The following is a 23,181-nucleotide window of genomic DNA, read 5'->3' as shown; positions in this document are numbered from 1 at the left end:
ACCTGCCATCACGCCTGGCTAATTTTTGTATTTTTAGTAGAGATGGAGATTCACCATGTTGGCCAGGCTGATCTCAAACCCCTGACCTCAGGTCATCCACCCACTTTGGCCTCCCAAAGTGCTGGATTTACAGGTGTGAGCCACTGTGCCCAGCCTGTAATTTTGTTTTCTCTATGGAAAGAGTTTATACATTTATAACATGTGAGAAATAATGGCAGGCAAGTATAAGGTGGTGCTGCTTCATTTTCTTGGCAATTTTTGAGTGCCTACATGTTGGTGACCAAAGCCCTGATAATGGCAGTAACAAAGAGAATGGGGAAAAGACAGCTAGGCAGACATTGTCACTAGTCTTGGTTGCTTGGCCTGGAGTGATTTCCAGTTCTCGGTACTGCTGGAATGGTTGGAACATCAGCCAAAATATGGAAGTCACATATTGTAGAAGTTGTTAATCAGTTCCATTTGGTGAATATTGAATGTAGGGTCCTAATAGATTTCCAGACAGAGTCCTATTGGTCTAGTCCTCAAAGGGGAGAGTAATGAGGATTTAGGAAGAGGGGATTGAGGGGACATTTGTGAAGAGAAGGCAGTTGAGGTTGTGACCATGGATGAACTTGTCAAATAGGGCCAAAGGCAAAACTTTAATGAAAACTACATTTAGGAATTTGAAGGAGAAAAAAGTTTCTAGTTTATAATTTTTACCACTCTAGAACTTTAAAAATTTATTTTAAAATTTATCATATACATTGTTAGAGTACAAAGTAAAACCTGTTTATCTAGAGGAATGTAGAGAGAATTGTGCAATATAGGAATTTGCTTTCAAAGGGGCAGAAATTATCTTAGTGTGGAAAAGAAAAGCAAAGAATTTGCCAAGGAAATACACACTATAGAGACCGATCCTAGCTCAGCCTTAACTTATCGTAATTTATTTCTGTAGAATGTAAAGATTTTTTTATCTCAGGTTGCCGTGAAGATGAAGTGTAATGATACATATCAAAATGCTCTAGAAAATCGTCATTACTGTAGAAATATTTGCTACAATTCTCTCTAAGCAAGCTTCTTAAAGTTGATATATTACCATGCAAACATTTCCCTTAGTGTTTCATTATTTTTATTTATATTTCTATTTTTACCATCTAATTACTTTTCAACATTTAATATTCATGAACATCAATAATATTCTATATCATCTTCTGCTTTTATTATATAGATTGTACACAGTGAATTACATAGCATGATGAAGCCATTAACTTCATTAACTAGAAAAGTGGCTGAGGTTCAAAATACAGATAATTTGCAAGGAGAAGGAGGAAGAACTAGTAAAGGTAAATTGCTTTTCATTGCCAGTTTGAAAGATTTAATTCAGACTTTCTAGAAAGCTTAAAGAATTAAATAATTTAATTACTTTGAATTTTTACAGCCAAGATGAGTAATTCCATCAATATGGTAGGATTATATAAGAATTTGGCATGAACCAAATATAAAATATAAAAGTACAGTTGTATAGCCTTACTGAAGAAATTGCTAACTTCTGGAACAGTGCTAACATTTGGTGCACAATTACAAGAATGTATATCTTATTTTCAAAAGATCATCTTTTTGTTGTTGTTTTACAATTTTCTTTCCCACTCCCACAGACACATGGGAATTTGTCACAAAAACTCTTAGGAGCCATCAGTAGGCAGGATAAATTGAGTAATGCCCCAAAAGATGGGAATACAGCATTATGGCCGAGAAAGAGTGCTAGTTTCAAGAGGTGTACGATGTATGAAAATAACATTGTCTGTTTGTTTTTTATGAAAATGAACATATAAATGGGAAACACAAGCCTGCTTGCCATTTGGATATAAATTCTAACATTGTTGAACATGAGATTTTTATACTAAAATGAAAAGGGTGATGAAATAGTGCACATTGCAAGCAAGAGGTATGCAGAAAAGAAATCACACAAAATACCTGTCAACTTCCTTTTCTCACCACTGTTTTTTAGCAGTCATAAATACTGAAAATATACTTTTTGACACATAATTGTACATATTTATGTGATAAAATGTGATGTTTTGCTACATGTATATTGTGTAATGATCAAATCATAGTAATTATTATATTCACCACCTAAATGTTTATAGTTTATTTGTTGTGAGAGCAGTCACAGTTCTTTCTTCTAGCCATTTGAAATATACAGTGCATTATTGTTAGCTATAGTTTCCCTATTTTTAAACAGGAAACATACTTTTTAAATCTTTCACTATCCACATACCACAATTTATAAATTAACGTGGCAAACTATTTGATGAAAAAATTTGTGTTTCCATTCCTAAGTTACTGATACTGGTCATGTTTAATGGAAAATCATGAAGTCCCAATTCCTGAAATCTGTTTAAATGTAAATATATTGACTTGTCTGTGGCCCTGCAATGCTGAGGGGATGGCCCAATGCCTTTTATAAGCTCACAGACTATTTCAGGTCGAGATGCAAAGACAAAGGGAGTGATGCTGACGTTACTATTTCCTATCTTATCCCAGGTAGTGTGTAGCATTTTACAGATAATTAACGTGAACAAGAAAAACAGAAGAAAATACAACATGATAGATATTAGGAATATTTAAGGGACAAAGCAATTATATGAGGGAAAAGGAAGCAATATATTTCAGGAAGATTTTATTTTGTTTTGTTTTTAGTAAGCTCAAGGTTATGAGAGGGTTGAAAACCAAAAGAAAGACTTAAATCACAGCAAGATGGATTTAAATTAGCCCTAGAGGGGGAAAGAGAGGACAACCTTAAATGACTGATGGCCTTGCTAGAAAGTATTCCAGGGGCTTTTCCTGATGTTCTCTCCTCCTCTTCCACTTGGACTTCCTCTGCCTACCACAGTCTGGTTGTTTCGTCTACTCCTACTGTCTTGTTTTAATTGATAATAATAATTTCCATCATTTCTTACACTTATGTCATCTTAAGAAAATCTTTTAACCTCTTAGAGCATCAGATTCCTTATCCACAAAGGTAGATAACAGACTGTTGCATAGCCTTGTTGATAGCAGCATGCAAAGCACACAGTATGTTGCCTGGTGTGTTTACTCGTGCATAATTCATTAAGTGTTTGCAAATCATTGTGTATTTAGTATTGTTGTTCTTATTCTTATTGTTAAACAGAACACTAAGTCAATATCCAAATTAAAAAAATAACAGCAATAGTCCTTATCACTAAGCTCTCTGAGGAAAAAGAGATGTATAATTTTTCCTTAAGTCTATGTCGTTAGCTGCATCTCTTTGTACATTTTCATCCAACTCTATATTTGGATCTGGATCTATTTTTATGTATCTAAACTATTACTGTGAATTCATTCATTCAAAAAGAATTGTCTAAATTTTCTGTGTCAGGCAGAGTGCTAATTATTGAAGATGCGAATGAAAGACGGTTTGTAACCTTAAGGTATTTACAATGTAGAATGAGGAAATAACTGTGTTAATAAATAGGTTCTATAAAATATGGACATTTATAAGATGACAATCTAAAGAACTTACAGTGTGGATAGCAGAAAAATGGTCAACTCTACATGAATGTGGGAGTAAATGGCAATTAGTAAAAGCTACCCAAAAGAAATGAGTTTGATTCAAGCACACAAAACTTGGCAGTCAAAATTTAACGCAGGTATTTTTTTTTTCCTGAAGATCCTAAATACAAGGTACCCTGAAATGATAAGGTACAGCAAAAATTGGAGGGTTTGAATTAGGGTACCTACTTGGGTCAACTTTATATCACAATTGGATGTCAAAAGATTTCTATTCTAGCATCTTTAGTACAAATAATCCAGGTACAGGTAATCATTTAGTTTTAAATGTAATAGTACAGATAGTATCAAATGGTAAGTGGTTTATTTTCTCCTAGAGCCAGGAAACGGGTTAAGGTGACATATAGGTAGGCTTTAAATATCTGCAGTACAGGTGAAGGCTGTTCTGTGAAAGGGGAAGAAGGGACCAATGCTGTGTAAGTTAGGAGAGGAAGAAGGTTAACTACCTTGTGAAAGCCTTATGTAATGTTGAACTTGAACTTTATTTGGTAAAAGCAAGACTTCATTGCAAGATTTTATTTCATTTTGCTTTTAAAGACTAGAGGTGATGAAATATTTCCAGTTTTCTAAAATGGAGAGGGGTCGGGTGCTGTGGCTCATGCCTGTAATCCTGGCACTTTAGGAGGTTGAGGCGGGAGGATAGCTTGAGCTCGGGAGTTCAAGACCAACCTGGGCAACATGTTGAGACCCCATGTCTACAAATTTTTTTTTTTTAATTTAGCTGGGCATACACCTATAGTCCCAACTACTCGGGAGGCTGAGGTGGGAGGATCACCTGAGTCTGGGAGGTTGAGGCTGCATTGAGCCATGATTATGCCACTGCCCTTCACCCTGGGTGACAGAGCAAGACCCTGTCTCAAAACATAAATCAAAAAAAATAAAATGGAGAGGGAAAAGAGTGGAGGAATGAAAACTAGGAATCAACTGCAACCTTCTAATTGTAATGATAATGAAGGCTTGAAATAATATCTTAGGGATGAAAGAAAAAAAAATAACTGGAAGTGAAAGCTAAAAAAGAAGAAATAATGAAGGTTAACTTTATACCTCTAACTTAAGTGACCAGGCAGCAAATATTTCAGGAAGAAGCAATTTGGGGTAGAAAGTTAACTCTAGTGGAATGGCTATTATACAACAGGCCCTGTGGTAGGTGATTTATATATGGCTTCTAAGACAGTCCCACAAATTATCTAATCTAGAATGTAGAGAATAATTTTCACATTTTAGAGTTGAGGACATTACAGTCCAGGCCACACAACTAGCAGAGATTCCAATCCAGGCCACTGACGTCAAACTTTCCTGTAATAGTGCACTAACTATTTTACCACTCTTAATAAAAATAATACAAGTTTAAACTTGAATAAAATGCCAAGTTCAGGAAGAACTAACTGGAGATCGTTGAAACGGGGAGCGAGATCTGATTTTCAGCATGAGCCCTGAGATGTGCCTAAGTCTGCATTATGGTGCTGCTGTGAAAGAAGCCAAATCCATTGTGTAATAAGATACATTTTCTCTTCTAATGTGCATCACCTTGCTCTTTTTGCCTTGTTTTGTATACCTCTGGGTTTTCACATTTTTAAAAATGCAAGAAAAGAAACCTCAGTTCTGAATAGTCACAAAATTAGTTGAAGTCTGGATAACTGGGTTTTCTCAGGAAAGGGCTAAAGAATTTGTGTTTAGCTTTGAGAAGTAGCAGCTGGGGAGTGATCTATTAATTGTTTTCAAACCCTTTGATGGTTGCTAGGTGAAATTTGTATGAACAGTGGTTTCCCATGTCTGAGGAAGCAAAAATATGAAAAAAGAAATGGGCCTCCTACTGTCTAGCATAGCTTAGACAAGCTCTTGCCTTAATACTGGATTAGATGATCCTTTTGAGATCCCTTCCAGCTATACTTTAAAACTCTTAAGACTATAGAATTGCTAGAATAAAGTTATATCATTTCTTAGCAGCAATTTGTATATTTTATATAAACGGAAGATTTTTGGATAGGTTATACTTTTCTTTTGCCAATATCTAGGAAGCTTGGTATATATTTGTAAACACACAAAATGCAATTCAAGAAGGTTGCATAAAATGAAAAACATTTATCACCAGAAGACATTTTTTATATATGGTGTTTGCCTCTACATAGTATAAACAAATTCTCTTTTGGATGAAAAGGGAAAGCACTTAAGGTAATTGCATTTACATAGCACACTCAGTTAAGACACCTGGATATTTCATGCTATTAATATTGGTGTCTTGTTTTGTTTAAACTGATTTTATTTTACATTAAAATATGATTACCATTAGTAGTTTTATGTTCAAGATGAATTAATTAATACAGGTTGTGAGTGCAAAGTCTTTTTGTATTTTCTTTAGTCATTAATTCAACAAGTATGAAATAGTTGTTTTATTCCAAGAAATAATATTACAAATGAATGTATTTTTTAAATCCAGACTTCAGTTGTTTGGATGTGGGGTAAGGGAGGAGGAGAGTCATCTGCTTCTTGATATCCATGTGGTTTTGCCTTGAACCCCTCAATACTGTGGCCAGGGTAACCCCTAAACCTCTAACAGTCTCTACCAGTCCCAAGTGGAGAACAGGAATTGTGGCATAGGCTTATTATTGGAATGTTGCTTCAGTTCACATCACAAAATATCTGATATAAACTATTGTTTTTAGGATTTTCACCACTGAAAATCACTCACCTAAAGCATGTATGAGCTTGGAAGATTACATTGAACATTTCTGGGATCACAATACCATATACTTTTGCTTTTCTTCTCACTAGCCTCTGCTCAAATCCCATGCAAGATTACACTTCAGAGTACTCAGCTCTCCTTCTTCTCTTATGCCAAGCAGATCATCACTCTTCAGTTTCATTTTCTTAATTCGAATGTCTTATCCCGTTAAGGGGCTAACAGAGAAGATTCACCCTTCTTTAGGCAGTTTTTTTTTTTTTTTATGAACAACAGAGATAAAAAGAAACCTGTTACATCTGCTTCTGTCAAAATTCAAATTCTTAATGAATGGCCGTGCTCGAGTGATCTTTGGAAGCTTCAAATGGCTGCTTCATCTTGAGAGCCAATCCTTATGTTCACACAACCTGTCAGATGAGGGAACTGGTCAGCCTCCACCTTCTTCCTAGCACCCCAACACCTTGCCTTTGAAAGAAAGAAAACAAAATTTCGTTCATTTTTTTCTTCCGCCACTGAATTGAAATCCATCCTTAATCTGTTATATTACTTACTACATACTTCATGCTTATGTAAATTTAGGCGTATTCACTTGAAGAGGTTTGTCTTCCCCAGCAATTACAAAGCCTGGGCCTATTTTTTTTAGGACTTTTTATCTGTCTATCAAAAGAATCCCATACATATCAGAATAAAGAAAATAATAGGTACAGATAATATATTTTCTATGCTAACTTCTAAAAACTGTTCTATAGAAGAAAATGAATTTACATTAGTAATGTTTATTATTCATTGTATTTATACACAGTCCATTTCTAGGTTTTTAATAAATATTTTTCCCCTTTATGCCATTGTTGTTCAATATTCCTACTTACAGTTTTATGGCATCCACATTTTTAAAACATCAAGGATTAAGGGAATATTTTATTTTTTCCAAAATGATGGACAATGGACTAGTTTATAGTTCCTACAAATTCAACTTCAACAGATGTGTAATGCAGGTGGAAATCATCAAAACTTTATGATGTGCCTGCGTTTAATTTTCATCTAATGTCTTGATTGCTTACGAGTTATTGATGTATGGTGTTAGAAAAACTTTGCAATGCCATTTATTGAGTTGTTAATTAAGAATAAATTGTCACATTTTAAAGAGATGATAAAATATCCCTTTCTGATGAAATGGCAATTGCTTTTCCCCCCTTGCTTTTGTTACACAAAATTGAGCTCTGAGATTTGAATGATTAGAAATTATCAGCCACGATTATGACGATGTTCTGATTTAACATTTTCCTCTTTGTGAGATAGTGGGAACTTGCTCATGCTTTTTAAAAATGTAAGTGCTGCTTCCATGTTTATATTATAAATGTCAGTCATGATTGATATTTGGAAATTACTTCATGAAAGGGTTTACATGAATGTAACATAATTGCATTTCTTTTTGCACCAACTGATTTTATTGCAATGTTTAATGGTTTGTTGCATACTTTACAGAATAATAAATTTAATTTTCTTGTATTATCCCATAAATAACCTGGAAATTTTTTAATTAAGGTAATCATAGCAGCTGTCTTAACCTTGCAAACATGTATTGCTTCATGGATTTTATAATTGGAATATTTATCTGGCTCAAGTCACAACAAATATATCATAAAATATCAATATGTGACTTGAGCCACATAAATGTGCCAATACTCAAATGTATATGTATAATTTTCAAACTCTTTTCTCAGAAATGCATACTTTATGTTTGTTGGATAATGTTCTCTTTTTATTGTGTCCACTACCAAACTTTTGTATTTACATTTCTAGGGATGTCACTTTATAGTAGCCTCATTTTTTTTTTATCAGTTCATTTGACAATGATGTAAGTCCACATTGATTTTCAAATAAGGCAAAAACTTAAGCTTAAATATGAACCGCATTGGCACCCTTTATTATGATAGGTACATATAATTTGTATTGATATTTAGCTTTAAAGAGTTTTTGTTTTGCTTCATAACAATACTGAGACAACATACATATACACTTCAAAATTTTGACTAATAGCAAAGAAAATAAAACTTCTCCTTGTAGAGTGCAGTACTTGAAAATATACAAAACATTCATCTGTAGAACGTGGAGAAACATTAACATAAATAGAATAGGCACAATTGAGATTGAGTATTTCACAATTAAAGTACATATCATTTTTTCTATTGCGTGATTCTTCATAACCATTATAACTTAAATGGTGATGGTGGGCAGCTTTTTAAGAACAGGTTGTTTGCAAGGCATTTACAATCCAGGCATCCCAGATACATCAATAAATGATCCTCCCTTAACATTCACAATCCTTATTACCAGGATCCAAAGAAATAAAACAGCTTTGTAGAATCTATAGATATTAAATCCATGAGTTTATTTGTTTTCATTTTATTAATTTTTGGATGGGTAGCTAACAATCACCAGAGCTTTTAATATCAGTATAATAAAGAGAATCATATATGCATGTAATTTCCATGGGAAGAAGCCTATAGATATTGTTTTTCTTTATTTCCTTTTTTTGTGTATATATTTGTAATGGAACTGAGATGCACCATATGATAATGATGTATTCACAATTTATTCTGGCCTCCAAAGTTTTTTTCATTTCTTTTTTTTAAATTATACTTAGAATGTTCTTCTCTCCTGTTAGATTTTTTAAAAACAATATGTACTGGATTTCTTTTGGCATTTTTAATTTTTTGTATTTTTTTAAAAAACTTTGACCCATTTGTAGTTTATTTTATAGGTTCAGCTTTGTTTAATTTTTACTTCATGGCTTGCTAGCTAGCTGGATCAACAAAACAAAATTGTGTTTTCCCAAATTACTCGAAATGCTGTTTTATTATATGTTAATTTCCACATGTACTTGAATCTCTTCTCACTTTTGCTCTGTTCTATTGACCTATTGGTCTCTTTCTTCATTGCTAAAATTATTTACTTATATTTCAATATTTCTGTGATTATTATTTCTTGTATTACATTTTAATAACTCCTATGTTGTCAGGCACCACATTGCTATTTTCATTGCAGGGTTATTTTAACTACTCTTACCTGTTTGCCTGCCTTATGTGAACACATATTTTAGAAGCCTATCATATATACATGTTTGTATATATAATTTTTACTATTAGAAAGATCACTTTATCCTGCTAACCACCCAATAAATGTTGACTATATATTTGAATAATATTCATTTTGAAGGAATGTCAAGTCAATAAATTTCCAAGCCAAGATGAAAAGACAGGTATTTTGTCATTATCAAAAGACAAAACTCTTGTGCTAATATAAGACCCCATCTAATAAAAATAGCAGTGTCATTAGATTTTAAGGATGAATTCAGTGCAAATCACTGCAACTGATCATACCATTAACCCCTTTATTAATCACAACTACCTATTCTGGAACACCGTTTTAAAAGATGAATTTATTGATTCTTATCTTATATTAGGGGGATAAAAATTAGGATTTGGGGGACATCCTAACTTTATTTGATAGGATTATGGCTAATTCCTCAAGTGTATTAGGATTGGAAACAATGAGGTTTAGGGCCACTGCTTTAAAATTGAATTTTGTAGATTACATCAAATTCTGAAAACTCTACTCAAGAAAGCAATTCTCACTCTCTTGAGAGCAGGGAATTATTATCAGAAAAGTCTAGCCTAATTTAGGGTCCATTTACAAGAAAAAGTGGCTTTCCTGATAGGTATATCTATTTGGATATATTTGGACTGACCTTGTCCATGTGGCGGAAAGCACTTAAGGAAATAGCAATTCCTTATTGTTATTACTCTCGGGGACTTAATTGTAAAGCTAAAACAATAGCAAACTCCTGTCCAATTTGGAACTAATTTACTGTTTTTTAAGATATCTAGGTAAGGTACTCAATGCCCATCTGACGTTTTCATTACTTTATTTGGTATGCGTATTTCCTGGGAAATCTAATTTTATTTTTGCATTGCTAATGCATTTTATTCCAGGCTGTGTTTCGATTTTTCACACTGGCAAATTTTCACACAGCTATCTAAATTTCTTATTTACATGAATAACTATAGAATAAAGCCTAATATAAATATTCCTGAGTACAGTATATTTCAGTGTATGGCAGAATAGGAAATAGCATTTATGAAGGGGGCGACAAACTGAATTTAGAGAAAGGGAGGGTTGTGTTGTACATACCTAGGGGATGGTCACCAAGGTGACAACCTCTTGACCTTTCTTGGAGTTAATGGAACAATATTGCTTCACCTTCTCCATTTCTGCCAAATGTAATATGACCAATTTATTATTCATATATTCCTTTGAGATGAGGGCATTCACATTTTTATGTCTTTCAAACATTTGCCAAATGAATATATGCTAGTGATTTCTATGCATTTTTATCCAACTTTATAAAGACTGAAAACAACTAGAACAAGAGAATTCAAGTCACCCGGTTAATCGAAATTCATTGTTGAGGGCTTCCAGATTCTTTCTACTAACCTCTCACTCCTTGTGAAGGGATTTTATTGTGAGCAGTTAATATTTTATGGGAAGGCTGTCAGCTTCTTACAGAGCCCAAAGGAGTTATATATTTTTCTGACATATGATCATAATTCCCATCAGTATGTTTAATGTCAGCATCTGTAGGATTCCTTTGATTTTTAAGGAGGAAAAAAATAAAGCATTCCAGACTCATCAAATAAGAATAACTGTACATGCTTCAGGAAATTCTTATTAGTCTGGGTGAATGCTTGGGGACCAGAGGGACAGGTATGCAATGGATGCCTCTTAGTGCTTTGCTGGTTAACCTATTTTCCTCCACCTATTGAACTGTGCCAGGAATGAGAATTTTGAGGACTACTTTTGTGCACACACTCTCACACACACACACACACACACACAGTTTATGCTAGGGCAGAATCTCTCTCTCTCTATATATATACATATATATATACACACACACACATATACACACACATATATTTATAGGAATGTATATATATGCTATAGATCATAGAGTATATTATCTAAAAATCATGAATTAAAAATAAAATGACCATTTTTAGTTAAAAACTCATAATGTTTAAAGTTGTGGAATGTGGATAATGGGTGTTTCTATAATTATTCTACTAAAAATAAAATCTCTAAAGAATACTATCTATGTCACAAAGCAAAGATCACAAAAGAATTTTGAAACATGTTGTTTACTCTGACAAGCTTTAAATCAACCAGGATCTAATCAGATTGTTTTGCTAAGTACCACTATTTTAAATTCTTTTTATTAGGGACCATGGGGGAAAAAAAGCATAAAAATGACTTCTGCAGGGAAAGATGAAGTTGGGTTGATAATTAATCCTTGCTACAGACAGCAAAGGGTTTAATAATGAAAAATTATCACTAAGATGAGTGACTTTTTAACAAAACCGAATGAATCATTCAGTTTGGGTGTCAGGTAATCCCAGGTGCTAAATATAAACTAAATTCTTGATCTACTGATGGTTTTTGCTATTGGGAATGCAGATTTTGCCTGATTCAGCTTTGGAGATGATCTTAACAAATAGTTTCTTCTAAAAAGCATGTGAAATATTAACTTATGCCAAACTTACTTCATCCACAGGTAGTTTCTTGGCCATCATTTGTCTCTGTTTTCTTAGAATCGGAGATTTAAAGAGAAATCTCATAAATGGTATATACATCCTAGATGGAATTTTGAAATATTAAGATCTAACTATAAAGTTGTGATGTGGCTAGGGAATCAATAAATTTGACAGGTTAATACAAAATAGAAATTTTACGGTATGTATTAACTCTACATATGTATAGAACCTTTCATTTCATTCACTTGAAATATTTAAAGGCCATATTTAACATAAGCTATAACTTTTGCACAGCAACATTATTTTTCTATGTAAAAGTCCTCATTTCCTGTTTGTCATTTGATAACATGTCTCATATTGTCAAGAAGAGTTTTAAATTATGAACACGTATTTTCTCATAAAGGTATTATGAGACAGTAGATTTGAAAGTTAAAAAATGGAACTTTCTAATTTTTTAAAATGTAAAACTTTAGATATTTGGGCATAATATATTTCTTTGGCATGCTTAAGATCTCTATTAAGCCAAAGTCAACACCATAATTAAGATGTGAAAAACTAGTGATAATTCGATTATGAACAACAAAAGAAAGAAAATGCTGTCACAATTAATATTCTGACAAAGCAACAAGACATGAAATGATTATGAAAAGACAAAATTTTCATTATTTGTAGACAATGTGATTATACACCAAGAAAACCCAAGAGAATCTGCTTAAAAACTTTTGGAATTAATGAGAAAATTTAGTTAAGCATTAGATGCAAGACATTGTAAGCCTGAATAATTAAAACAATTGATAGTAGCACAAAAATGGACAGTCTGATCATTACATTAATCCCCCAAATACGTGTTTAGCATGTTGATTTTGTATTAGCTTGCATTAAAAATTAACATGAGTAAAATAAGGAAAACCAAATTATTTCTTTTTAATTATCCTTTTGTAGGATCTTGGACACACAGAATTTATCTGATGATAATCTTCATTCACTCATATTAATGAACATTTACTATGTGCCAGGCACTCCCCTGGACATCTGAATAGCATCAATAAAAATAATCCTCAAAAGACTCTGTCCTTGTAATTTCATTAACTGCTTATGCAAAGCCCTTCTGATGTTTAATTTTGTTCCGTTATTTCCTCTTGTTTTTTAAATCTCAATCACATTGCCCTCCCTGCCTGGGTATCCATTCTAATTTCTATACTGAAAATTCTTTTCATATATCTCTCATAAATTGCTTGTGTATATATAAATATACTGTTTTTGAAACCATGCACAGAGTTCATCTGTATACATTTGGTGTTAATGTAACCAAATGGTATTGTTATAAAGATAATTATCTTTCTTATATTTTTCATTCTGTATTTTATTTTTAAGATGTATAGTTTTGGCTGCACTTCTCCTGGATAACATTCCATTATATGTCTATGCATATACCACATATTATTTATAGAGTCTCCTAGTGACAGACACCTAAGCTGAATCCAACATATTCTAACATTAACTCTGTTATGATGAGTAGTTTTCTATATATAGCATGCCCAGATGGTCTGTTTTGTTCACCTACGACATACTCGGTTTATGCCTGTGTCCCAGCATAATATTTCATGTCCTCCCTTCACTCTCACTCAATCTCTCAGAATTTCCAAGGGACTTCTCTGGAGTTTATACCAATGGTTGGAATTACACACCTATAGTATATACATAAAAAATACTGCTTTTCAGAATAGGTTTTCAGGTTTATCTTGGGTTCCTTTTTACCTAATTATCATAAACAATTGGTATTTATATGTCATTTACTTTCTAATAGAAATATTTGATTGACATTGTAAGTTGCATTTTATTCTTACTAGTGAAGTAGATCATCTCTCTATATTCTCGTTACTCATTGTAGCTTCTCCTTTCATGTATTGGTTATGTATGCACATTTCCTTATTAACTTAAAGTCTTTATTTTTCTATTTTTTAAATATTATATATAAAAATCATCCCTCTGTTAGATTTAAAATATCACAAATATCTTTCCCAATTTGTCATTGATGTCATTATATTCAAAATCCTTAACTTAAATATTATCAGTTACTTTACCCTATTGCCACAAAAACATTTGCATCATTTTTTAAGGTTTCAAACCTTCACACATAGGTGGAAATTTGCAGCCTCTTTTTGTAACAGTATTAGAGAATTTCCTCTCTGTACTGAGTCATTTATTACTTGACATCACTTACTAAATTAACATTTACATAATAATGCATTTAGATTTTTAATATCATCTCTGCATCAAGTTGCCTCATATGTAGAAGTTGGTCTTAAGGCTTTTTATTCCATTGCACTATACTGTATGTTTTTCTGCATTTGTCACACATATTTGTAAATATTATACAATGACTTGGTGTTATAATATCTGTTAGGAAAAAAATAATCAATTTTTGTTATTTTCCAAAGTTGTTTCAGCCAATTATAGACCTAGCTGCTTTCATGTCTTTTAAAAAAAAATCAGTTGTCTAGATACAAAAAACTCTGCAAGGATTTTAAATGGAGTTGAATTGGATTTATAAATTGATTTGATGAGAATTTACATCTTTACAGTATGTAGCCATATCATCCATGAACAATGTATATCTTTCTACTTATTCAGCACTTCTTTTAAGTTCATTTATGATGGCCTTATTCAGTTATTGTTCGATTAATTCCTAGATAACATATGTTTTGTTGTTATAGTAAATGGAATCTTATTTTCTATTACATCTTCTAATTGGTTTCGGGTGTGATTTTATTTTGTAATCTTGCAAACTTGCTGAGTTCTCTTATTAGTTCTAATGGTTTTAAAATTTATTCCCTTAGATTTTCTATGTAAGTGAACCTACGATTTACAAAATGAAACGAAACAAAGAACAGTCATACCTCTTTCTGCTTAACATTTAGGCCTCTTCTTTCTTTTCTTTATTATTTAGTAAGAGAGAACTCTTGAGTAGCATAGGAACATTGATGTTGATCAATCGTCTCTCTTATTCTCAACCTTCAAAGAAACGCATCAGAAAATTTTTCTCCAAATGTAGCATTTCCTGTAGAATTTTTTTAAAAACATTTTTCTAGTAAGAAAAATGCTGGTTTTAGATTTCTAAAGCTTTTATTTTTATTATTAAAAGCTATTGTTCACGATCCTATGTTTTTTGTGTCATTCCGGGTGAGAATGTGATGGATACTTTAGGTCATTAATATTTTATATTGATGGATTTTTCAGACATTAAATAATTCTTGAAGTAAATTGTATTTACTCACACTATATTGGTTTCAATATGCTATTGGATTACTTAATATTATGCTAAGGATTTGTATAAATATGTTTTATAGTTAGTTATAAAACTAAATTATAATCATTTTCCAGTTCAAGGTTTACATGGTTTAGATTGAGGGAATAATAGCTCCCCACCTTTTTTTATTTTTTAGAACAATTTATTTAATATAAAGATAACCTGTTCCAAAAATGTCGGTAAAACATATCTATACAATCTTGGGAATTTTATGAAGTATCTGGGATAGTGCTTTCATTGCCATTTCAAAGTCTTTCATGATTAATGGTTTATTTACATTCCCAATTTCTTCTTTGCAATTTATCATATATATTTTCCCAGAAAGTTATCAATTTTAGCTACATATTTAAATGTAATAATGCCTACTTGGTTATTCTTTTATTAAATAAAATTTTTACAACATCTATAAAATTTCCTATTTTCCTTTCTGTATTTTTTAGTCTACTCATCTTTTTTCCTTGTTTGCAGAAATCTGTCTTTGCAAAGCTTGTGGTTTTGTTAATTATTTCTGTCCATTTTTACTCTTTACATCATTAACTTTTACCGTTATTGTCTTCTCCTATTTTCTCCTATTTTTCACATCTCTCAACTATTCTCTCTCTCTCTCTCTCTCTCTTTAAATCTCCTTTTGGTACCTTCTGAGAGAGATCTATGGCCTGAAGTTTCAGCTCATTATTTTTTCCTTCAGATTAATCTGTTCTGCTGTTCAACATATACAGTGACATTTTTATTTGTCATGGTATTTTATATCCTTTCTCTTTTTAAAAAGTAATTGTTTTCTTTTCAGTATTTTCCAGTTCTCCTATATTCTTCTGACAATGTTTATAATGTTTCTTTTATATTCTTGTTATTTTTCTGTGTTAGCTCTGCTTCTGCTGGTATAAGTAATGATATTCATTGTCTTTCATTTTCAGTGTTTGCGTTTCTCTAGTATCTCCCACTTTTTGCATTTAATGTCTCAGCTTTGGCTAGAAATGTCTACCCTCAGAGAGGTACAAAAGACTTGAGTCAGTTTTCTCCCTTCCGTATGACTTAGGTAAGAATGGATGGCCTAAAGGAAGAATGCCTCAGACACTGCAGTCCCCCTAAACTTCTGTCTGCTTCCCTCCCTCTAGGAGGCTTCACCATTTTAAGCTGATATTTTCATATATATGAATCTACCTGAAGAGAGGAATAGCTATTATCTTGAGGAAAATTATTAAATTTAATGCATTTGTCTAAATAAACTGGAAACTTATGTGATATTTCCAAAAACCAGCATTTTTTTTTCTATGAATTCTTCCATTTTTACCTCCAAGCAGTTTTTTATTCTTATTTAAACCTGATCCCATTTGCTTTTTGTTTTTAAACTAATATAACTGGTTTATTAAAAATTACTGCAGAGGTCTTTATGGGAAAAAAGACTGTGATATTACTTTGATAAATTCAGTCGTTGTTTTCTATCTAAAAAATAACCTTGAAGCTGAAAGATTCTTAAAATACCTGTTAGTGAATTTTTTTTTCCTGAAAATGAAGACCATAACAGTACTGAATTATTTACAGGAATAATTTGCCATCTATTAAGATTAGCTAATTTTCAGGTGATAAAATACATTTAAATATATTTAAATTGAATAAAAGAGATTAAGTTTTTGACAAGAGAAAAGTTCAAGAAGTTGAGAAAGTACCAAATAGGTATAAGGCAAACATGAAGAAATTTTGAAAATTCTAATCTCATTGGAATAAGAATATAGAAGTCTATATAATCATAGCATCTCAACTGCTTTTAGAAAATGCTGTTTTGGGAATATGATTGAAATTGTCTAATAAGAAAATAATTGAATTATGTCAATATTTAGTACCTTAAATCATGATGTTTCAAATTTAACTATATAACTTTATAGTAGTTTGACACAATAATTTTCTCCTATGATATCTGAACTGATATATTTGAACACAAAATGTTCTAAGACAAAGAGGTTTCAGTGGATGTGAGTCTTCTTTTTATCATGCCCATTGTAATTTGGTAAGTAAAATTAGAATTGTTTTTAAGCTAGACATAAACAAGTTTGCTCATTTATTTATCTGAAAATGCGTGTTGCCTATTTACCATATACTGACATTGTTCTAAGTACTGGGTTAATATCAATGAAACAACAAAAACTGCCACTCTGTCACTAGCATCATAGGTTACCAAAGTTATGTAAGATAGTTATGCAATAAAGTTATCTAACATAGTTATGTAACAAAGTTATGTAACATAGCTAGGTAACAAAGTTACTAATACCGTGAGTGATTTAATTTCCATTTTCATAGTAGCAAAAATGATAAAGAGTTCTGTAAAAACATATGGGATTAGCAATGAAATAAATTTACCCACTCTGGGTAGGCAGAGAATGCCTCCCTGAAAAAGCAAAATTTAACCTGTGCCTGAATGAGTAGAAGGTAAGTAGATGTTTGGCTAGGGGGCAGATAGAAAGATAAACTAGTTTTCTGACTCTCCTTATCCACACCCCTAACTGATTTGTAGAATGAGGCCCAAATCTAAAGGAGGCCATCCTTTTTCTTTTCTTCCTAGTTCCAGTTCTTCATTGCTCATAGTGCAGTGTGAGAAGGGAAGGTGCAATTACATAGGATCTAAGGCAGTCTGCAATGAAGGAGTGAATGAAAGCCTTAGGATCCCCATTTGTATTGGTAGGTTTAAATTGTCATTCCTGCCGGCTGATGTTATGGTTCCCTGGGTAAAGCATTTGCTGGGGAAATGAGGTGAAGAGCATACACCATTGCCTGTGGTCTCTCCACTCATACCGACTGCCTCAGCAAGGTGGCCAGTGATTAAAAGGATGTCGAAATTTGCTGCTTCCAACCCTAAGAAGGCCCTGTGCAATAATTTGTAGCACAATGGAATATGCTTTGCCTTCTTGTTAAACTGTTATATTGAGAAATAATACCTGGTCCAGGCTGTCTCTATACAATCTCTGAAATGCATTTTAAGTTAATAATTATAAAAAGAGGAGTAGTCCATAGAGGAAATATTTTCTAATTGTATTATTGAGCTAGGCATACGTTTTTATCTGTAGGTTATTTTTAGTCATTCAAATAAAAGGTTTGCAATCAAGTAGAACATGGATGAGCTGTGCCCTCATGCTATATTCTCACTCAGGGCACAACTTAGATTGTGATCATGCATTTAATTAAAATGTAGAAATTAGCCTTGGCGTTATCTTGTGTACAGTCTGGTTAAACAATTTCTAAAAGCTTTATCGGAATTACAGAGTGACCTGTTTAAATGGATGAAATGCAGGACAGCACCATTCTATAATAATGATGGATTATATGTAACCAACCCCTAACTTCCCAATGTGTTAAATGCTTGCTTCATTCCAGAACATTGTCCTATATAAATATTACTGCTCCAGCTTTGCCACAAAGGTTATTATCAATGATATTTCAAGTACATGTATAAATATAGCCAAAATATGTGCAAAAATATTAATTAGAGAAACAAAAAAGAACAGAAGAAACCCACTGGTTTAAGGAGATTTTTCAAGAGATTTCTAGCTATATCTTCAATTGGACTAAAACTACTAAAAGGTCTCTAGGTTTCATTTTCCCTCTCAGTTTAAAAAAATAAATAGTTTTAATATTTGTTGCTGGTAAGCCACAGTATTAGTTTTTAAATGATTTTCATTAGATATGAAATATTTCTGGGGTTTTACTTGAAGTATTTATTTGAAGCATTTATTGTGAGATATTGTAACCCTCTAGCAAAATGTGATCAATATGACTGATCAGAATTAGTTGTGCACCAGGACTCTGAATTCTAAATGTATTTGAAAGGTCATTAAAATCAGATATGTATGAAACTAAACAGGCAACATTACTTTGTAAAATATTTGATCTTTAATAAAAAGTACTGCTCTTTCCGATTGTTTCATTATCCATCCATTTATTCATTCATCCATGTGTTATTTATTATTGATTTGCTGTGTGATAAAATATTTATTAACCACTTACAGTGTGACACATTTTATGAAGATGAACAAGTAGCTAATAATCATAATTGACACATTTAACACTATTTTGTGTCAGGAACTTTTAAAATCATTTTTTGTATAATACATCGAATCCAAAACTACCATGTAAAGCAGGCATTATAATTATCCCCATCTTTAGGTGAGGAACCAAGGGAAAGAGACATAAAATGACTTATTTAGATTTACCTATTTGAAAAGTAAGGTTCAGATCATCTAGTTGAAAAGAGGATAAGATTACTATCTAGCAAAAACACTGACTAAGAACATTCCTAATCTTTAGGCTCTTCTTTCTCTGTGGTAGACAAATCTCAAATTTTACCTAAATTATATTACCTTTTAAATTAACCTAATAAGAAACACAAATATGTAAGTTGATAATTAGGGTTCACTGTAATTACATCTATCATAAGCAATTTCTAGAAGGATGGAAAGGATACAAAAACCAAAGTCAGAAATTTCTTTCAGAAAGTATGATCTCATTTGGCAAGGATTCTCTTCCACCAAAAAATGACAGTCGTCCAGTTAGCAACCAACTCTTACACATGGCATTAAAAATAAATCACAATTTTCAGATCTCTTTTTTTTAAGGGATACAAATGTCTTAGATTTAGATTTTCTACCCTGACTTTTTTTCTCACTCTTTAATACTTACTCTAGCTTGTAATATATGTCCTGTCAAAAATGAGCATACATTAATATTGAAATGCAAATCATTAATCGTACTTACATTGGTTGTTTCACAAACATATCTTTATTATTGTGGCTTTTTATCTTAACACAGTGTAGTTATTATATGATGTAATATTTTCAGCAGGTAACCCTCTTGCTACCATTATATGAGGACCTGTCAATAACCCATATTGTTAAACCATTACTTCTAGACATCACCTACTAGCTGAACAGTTTGATAATCACTCACTGGCTTACACTGAAGGCTGAAGTTTTGGTTGTTGCTTAACTCTCTCTCACTTTGTGCCATGTAAAAATGTTCATCAACCCTGCTTTCAAGCCAAAGAATACAAAACAAATAGTATCTGGAAAGGCATTGATAGCAATGAAGCTACGATTACACACAGAGAATAAAACATCAGGGAGGAGTTGGGGAGGGAGGACATTTATTCAGATCCAGTAAACTCAGGCAACAAGCTCTTCTAATATGTAAGCATTATGGAGGAAAAATATATATTTTTTTCCATTTTAACACTCAATTTTGCAAATGTAAATACACCTATTATGTAACAAACGAGAATCTGGTGAGGGCTAAATTACTTACGTGTCATTTAGAAAGTTATGTTTTTTAAAAATAAGGCAGTCACTTTTTCTATATCCACCAATTAAATAAATTCATGTTATTTTATTATGGAAATTATGATAATTTACATATGCTCACAAGAGTAACACTCAATAAGCCCTCTCCAATTTTAATTTAGGCATGCAATTACATCATTACTTATCCTTGGTTCAAGTAGAACTATTTTAAAGATTAAAAAATTTAAATAAAGAGCTAATTTTTAACAAACCTACATTAACCCAGATTCAATTGCTGAAAGACTGCTAAGCTACTTTGTTCTAGAAAGTATTGACTCTGAGGCCATATACCTCATAACTGGTAGAAATACTTCACTTGTGGTTGAAAAGCCAATTTCTCTCTTAAAAACAAAGCACCACCACCGTTTTTTTTTTTTTTCCCTAGATGCATGGAATTAGCATTTTCTTTAAAATAATGAATTTAGGTACTTATTATGAAATATGATTCTGTAAAGGAAGTCCATATTTGGATTGTAGTAGTGACTGGGTATAACAATTATTCTGAAACGTTTCATTACCTCCGCTGAGAGGTATATATCCGGTAAATCACTGGCCATCTTTCTCTTGTATTTTGTCTGGCAGTGCTAATTTACCACCTTCTAACCTCTTATAGAATTCACTTGTGTTATTTTGTATTTCTTTTCTCCCATGAGACCATTGATCTCTAGTTGCATAGCTTGTCAAGTGTCTAAAACAGTACTGGGCTGGAAGCGGATGCTCAATAAGCACTCCAAGGATGAAATTTGTTCTCATAAGGCCGGGCGTGGTGGCTTACGCCTGTAATCCCAGCACTTTGGGAGGCCGAGGCGGGCGGATCACGAGGTCAGGAGACAGAGACCATCCTGGCTAACACGCAGAGTCTCTACTAAAAGTACAAAAAATTAGCTGGGCGTAGTGGCGGGTGCCTGTAGTCCCAGCTAGTTGGGAAGCTGAGGCAGGAGAATGGCGTGAACGCGGGAGGCGGAAGTTGCAGTGAGCTGAGATGGCGCCACTGCACTCCAGCCTGTGCGACAGAGGGAGATTCCGTCTCAAAAAAAAAAAAAACAACAAAAAAGGAAATTTGTTCTAATACGATGACCTAATGACCTAGGGTTTCTATGGGTTTTCTTTTTCAAATATAACCTCAATTATACAAATTGGTATATAGTTGTTTGAGTTTTCAAATCTACCTTAATAACTCGTTCATATTTCTACCTGATTAATTTCTATGAAAAGTATTCACTCATTAAATAAAAATCTTTGGCCAACTCTACCTGAGAGGACTAAAGGAAAACACGGCACAATGTAAAAATGAGGAGTTCTTGCTAGAGGGCATTAAAAACTCATCCCAGGGCTATTAATTTTATTTTATTTTTCTTTAACAAATGCTGGGAAGACACATGTTTGTGGATTATTGTAATACTAAATTATTAATGCCTTTCATTAAGATACATTTTATTAGTTGTGGTTTGCAAGTAAACAATTGATCTGTGTTTTTTATTAGGGTAAATCTATTGTGATTTCTTGTTCAGTAAATTAGGCTGTTTGCTGAGTAGGATGAAGCAGTGTAATTATTTTTCATTACTTAGTATCTATAGAGTCTCATTCAGGTTCATTTCTCAGGTTCATTTCTCTTTCAGCAGAATCAGATAGATTTTCTTTACTTTCACAGGTCTTGCTAAAGTTGAAATACAACCTTCAGCACTTCAAGTGTCTCAATATAGTCAAGAAAAGGAACCACTGCTTAAGCCTAACCACTGTTACAGCCTAACCGAGGGCACAAACGTACAAGCCTTGTTTACCAATTTATAGTGACTAGCCACAAGAGAAGATTCCCATATGAATCCAAAGTTTTGTTTTGTTTTTAATTTTAATCTAAATTAATTTGGAATGACATCTGATGGGAATCCTTCTTGTCTCAGTGTTTGGGTAGCATTTAAAATATGTAAGCATGCTCAATGGTGCATGTTTGTGTATATACATATGAAAAGTAAGATGCATGTGTTGGGAAACTTGTAATTCTGGCTTGATAAAAGCATTAGTTTATTGTCTTTGTTTGGCTAGTATTTCCACTATGTAAGGTACATGTGTAGCAGTAATACCTCCCCATTTGGTCCTCTATAGCCTCTTCTCCCATGTAATCAAATGGTTCAGATATAGGAAACACAATTTTGGATGACAATAACCTACCTTGTTCTGCCAGAACACCTTTTAAATCCAGTAAGAAGAACATGAAGCACTCTTTAAGATTTAAGACATCTTTGTTAAAGTATAATATATACTGTACCTATCAATGTAAGCATATAAATTAAAAACAAACAAATGAAAACCATCAATGTCCTCTCCTTTTCCAAACTCAGGAGTCACAGCTCTAATTGATGGTTCAACAGTTCTCCTGAAGCAGACTGCTGGCCAGGTTACTCAGCTTCTTAACCTGACCTTAACCTGTAATAGGAAGCTACATCATAGTACTATAACAGAGAAGGGAAAAAGCAAATACTAATCTGAATTCCAAATCTCATAATCAATTTTCCCATTCACTTCATTTAAAAATTCTCTTTTATAGGCTTTTGAAGAGTTTTCAATCCAGCGCACATGTAAATTATTTTACGTCCTAGAAATATACTTTCTCTACTAAGAGCAAATAAGTGAAATTCATCCTGAAAGGTTGCAATTTGTATATCAATGCTTAATTATCAAGTCACTGAGGCATGCTGAAGCATT

At 32.7% G+C, this 23,181-nt stretch overlaps 1 protein-coding gene across 2 annotated transcripts in view; it reads left to right on the top strand.

Annotated features, from left to right (window-relative positions):
* The window catches only part of LRP1B (LDL receptor related protein 1B), a 1,892,531-nt gene that overhangs the window by 266,826 nt on the left and 1,602,524 nt on the right, over nucleotides 1-23,181 (top strand). The window lies entirely within an intron of this gene.

This window comes from Gorilla gorilla, chromosome 11 (assembly GCF_029281585.2).
Source record: "Gorilla gorilla gorilla isolate KB3781 chromosome 11, NHGRI_mGorGor1-v2.1_pri, whole genome shotgun sequence".
NCBI lineage: Eukaryota > Metazoa > Chordata > Mammalia > Primates > Hominidae > Gorilla > Gorilla gorilla.
Note: the sequence above shows the minus strand (reverse complement) of the source record. Positions and strands in the feature narration are given on the sequence as shown.